Source organism: Rhinopithecus roxellana, chromosome 13, assembly GCF_007565055.1.
Source record: "Rhinopithecus roxellana isolate Shanxi Qingling chromosome 13, ASM756505v1, whole genome shotgun sequence".
Lineage (NCBI taxonomy): Eukaryota > Metazoa > Chordata > Mammalia > Primates > Cercopithecidae > Rhinopithecus > Rhinopithecus roxellana.
In genome coordinates this window covers 24,890,779-24,895,165 of record NC_044561.1, presented here as the reverse complement: position 1 = coordinate 24,895,165, position 4,387 = coordinate 24,890,779, and positions in this window count along the sequence as shown.

The following is a 4,387-nucleotide window of genomic DNA, read 5'->3' as shown; positions in this document are numbered from 1 at the left end:
AACCCTACGATCCTTATGTCATGGACAAAGCCAAACCCGGAGGGGGTTTCATCCCAGTTCGTTTAAGAAGTGAGTGGCAGCCAGCATTCTGACCTGAGGGCCAAAGTGATTGATCCATTTGTTCCTCTCCTTGGCTTCACCCCTAAGTTAACTGGGGTACTTTAGGAAGGTGGTAGGGTGCCTAAGCCTCACTCTAGGGAATCATTTTTCAAAACCCACATTTTTCCTTTTTCTGCCAAGCACGAAGCCTGGGAAGTTGACCTGTGCTGGTCCTTAAAAACCTGGAGCTTTTCCTCCAAGATAAAGGACTCCATGGTGTTCGGTGCAATCGCAACGGGCAGGAAGGCATGGTTGACCTGCATGCAACTCAGGTCAACAGATATTTATTGAACATCTACTGTGGGCCAGGTAACTGTGCTAGACACTTCTAAGTGAACAAGACAGGCAAAAAGCTTTGCCCTGGTGGAGCTTAGGAGGCAGGCAATAAAATAAGCAAATAATAAATAGAGTATGTTGGAAAGTTCTGGAGGAAAACAAAGTAGGCAGGGGAGACAGGGAGGGCCCAGACAAGTGGGGATTTTATTATGAAACAGAGTGGTTGAGGGAGGCCCCATTGAGCAGGTGACAATGGAGCCCTAAATTCCACGGGACCAGGGATTGCTCCCTGCTGCAGTTGGAACACTCACCACTAGGGGCACCATCACCTAAGATCAGCTTGGGAAGAATTGCACTCTCTCTGTGGCCAGAATGGGAGAACTTAACCTGGGTTCCAAAGCCTCCCCCAGTGTCTGAGAATCCCATTACCTGGCCCATGACACCTCACACCCTTAGCGCTGACCAGTGGTGCAGCAGCTGGAACCAGTAAGAGAAGCCTCTTTCTCCTGCAATGTTTCTTCAGCGCCCTCAACTGGGAAAGCTCAGCTCTGTGATCAGTGTAAATGAGAAATGGTAAAATCCCAGCGCTTTGGGAGGCCGAGGTGGTTGGATCGCCTGAAGTCAGGAGTTCAAGACCAACCTGGCCAACATGGTGAAACCCCATGTCTACTAAAAATACAAAAATTAGCTGGGCGTGGTGGCAGGCACCTGTAGTCCCACCTACTCAGGAGACTGAGGCAGGAGAATCGCTTGAACCCAGGAGGGGGAGGTTGCAGTGAGCTAAGATCACACCATTGCACTCCAGCCTGGGTGACAAGAGCAAGACTTCGTCTAAAAAAAAAAAAAAAAAAAAAAAAGTCCAGGCTACTGGGGAGGAGCAAACATCTAAGAATGAATTTGGAGCCGAGAAGCAATAAACACATTGATAGCTGGCACAATGCATAACGTCACAGTTCATAATAAAATGATCATGACAATAATAGCTACAATGTGTTGAGCACTTAATGTGTCTGACACTGTGCTGTGAACTTTACTCATTAAATCACCCTCAACTCATGAAGTAGGTTCCTCCCATTATCTGCATTTTGTGTTTTGTTTTTTGAGACAGAATCTCGCTCTGTTGCCCAGGCTGGAATGCAGTGGCACGATCTCAGCTCACTGCAGCCTCCGCCTCCTGGGTTCAAGCAATTCTCCACCTCAGCCTCCCGAGTAGCTGGGATTACAGGCACCCACCCAACCACGACTGACTAATTTTTGTATTTTTAGTAGAGACAGGGTTTCACCATGTTGGCCAGGCTGGTCTTGAACTACTGACCTCTGGTGATCCGTCCACCTCGGCCTCCCAAAGTGCTGGGATTACAGGCGTGCACTACCGCGCCTGGCCCATTTTTCTGCATTTTATAGTGGAGGCTTAGAGAAGTTAAACAGCTTAACCAAGACATGCAACTGGAAAGTAAGAGAGGCTAGATTCAAGCCGAGGCACTCTTGACCCTCTTATTGTACAGAGAAATCCTGATTAATGTTGTGTCACGTGCCCCATGCAACAGATACTCCTTGTTGCTGCGATGGTTAATTTTATCCGTCAACTTGGTTGGACCACAGGGTGCTCAGACATTTGCTCAAAGGTTATTCTGGGGGTGACTGTGAGGGAGTTTGTAGATAAGATTAATGTTTGAAGATTGCCGTCTCTGATGTGGGCAAGCCTCATTCAGTCAATTGAAGATCTGAATGGAACAAAAAGGCAGAGCAAGAGGAAACTCCTCCTGCCTGACTTCTTGAGCTAGGACATCTTTTCCCACCTTCTGACTCAAATTGAAACCTCAGCTCTTCCTGGGCCTCGGGCCTTCGGACTCAGACTAAAAGTGCACCATCAGCTCTCCTGGGCCTCCAGCTTGCTGATTGCAAATCTTGGGACTTCTCAGCTTTCATAATTGTATAAGCCAAGTTCTTATAATAAATCTCCTTATATATGTATGTATACATGTATGTACATCTTGTTGGTTCTGTTTCTCTGGAGAATACTGACTAATACAGTCCTTACCTCAATATTCATTTACCTCCCCCTCTTTTTAATGAAACTGAATTTGCCCAGGTCTCCACCTCTACATGTTGGCCACTGCCCTGGAAGACTTCTTTCCTCTTCCCATCTAGGTAGGTCCTGACTGGACTAGGTCAATCACGGTGCTCCTGCAATTCACAATTGCAAAAATGTGGAACCAGCCCAAATGTCCATCAATCAATGAGTGGATAAAGAAAATAAGATATATATACCATAGAATACTACTCAGCCATAAAAAGGAATGAAATAATGGCATTGCAGCAACCTGGATGGAGTTGGAGACCATTATTCTAAGAGAAGTAACTCAGGAATAGGAAAGTAAACATTGTTTTTTTTTTTTTTTTTTTTTTTTTTTTTTTTTTTTTTTTTTTTTTTGAGATGGAATCTCGCTTTGTCACCCAGGCTGGAGTGCAGTGGTGCGATCTCGGCTCACCACAGCCTCCACCTCCTGGGTTCAAGTGATTCTCCTATCTGAGCCTCCCAAGTACCTATTTTTTTTTTTTTTTTTGTATTTTTAGTAGAGACGGGGTTTCACCATGTTGGCCAGGCTGGTCTCGAACTCCTGACCTCAGGTGATCCACCCACCCTGGCCTCCCAAAATACTGGGATTACAGACGTGAGCCACCATGCCCAGCCTTTTTTTCTTTTCTTTTCTTTTCTTTTCTTTTCTTTTCTTTTTTTTTTTTTTTTTTTTTTGAGATGGAGTCTCACTCTGTCACCAGGCTGGAGTGCAGTGGTGCAATCTCGGCTCATTGCAACTTCTGCCTCCCGGGTTCAAGCAATTCTCCTGCCTCAGCCTCCCAAGTATCTGGGAATGCAGGTGTGCGCCATCACACTCAGCTAATTTTTGTATTTTTAGTAGGGACGGGATTTCACCATTTTGGCCAGGATGGTCTCGATCTCTTGACATCGTGATCTGCCTGCCTCATCCTCCCAAAGTGCTGGGATTACAGGTGTAAGCCACTGCACCCGGTCGGGAAACTATACATTCTATGTTCTCACTTGTAAGTGGGAGCTAAGCTATAAGGACACAAAGGTATAAAAATGATACAATGGGCTGGGTGTGGTGGCTCATGTCTGTAATCCCAGCACTTTGAGAAGCCGAGGTGGGTGGATCACCTGCGGTTAGAAGTTGGAGACCAGCCTGACCAACATGGAGAAACCCTGTCTCTACTAAAAATACAACATTAACTGGGTGTTGTGGTGCATGCCTGTAATCCCAGCTACTCGGGAGGCTGAGGCAGGAGAATCGCTTGAACCCATGAGGCAGAGGTTGCAGTTAGCCGAGATCCTGCCGTTACACTCCAGCTGGGGCCACAAGAGGAAAATTCCATCTCACACACACAAAAAATAAGTAAATAAATAAAAGATACAATGGACGTTGGGGACTCTGGGGGAAGCATGGAGTGGGGAGGGATAAAAGACTATGCAGTGGATACAGTGTACACTGCTCAGGTGGTGAGTGCACTGAAATCTCAGAAATCACCACTGAAGAACTTATTCATGTAACCAAACACTACTTGTTCCCCCAAAAACTATTGAAATAAAAACAAATAAGTACGTAAATAAAAATCATGATGCTCCTGTTTCCTTTTTCAGTAGTTGGTTTAATGTGAGTAAGTGACACAGTTCTGGCCAACGAGACACAGGCGAAGTCAGGTGCCTTCTGGGAATGATCTCTCCACTCTTGAGAGCTCCACATCTGGGCATTAGCACTTTATGTGCCGTTGCCTGATAGCCTGAGGGCACAGCCAATACAAGGAGGTGGGCAGAGCCAGGAGGATTACAGAGAGCTGGAGCCAGAACACCCCCAACCATTCGGAATTTCCTGTTATTTTGGAAAATACATTTTCCTCATTGTGAAGTCATTGAGTTAGGGTTTTCTCTTACTTGCAGTTGAAATCATCTTACTGATAAAATTATTCTGTGTAATGTATTTGTCTATGTTCATGC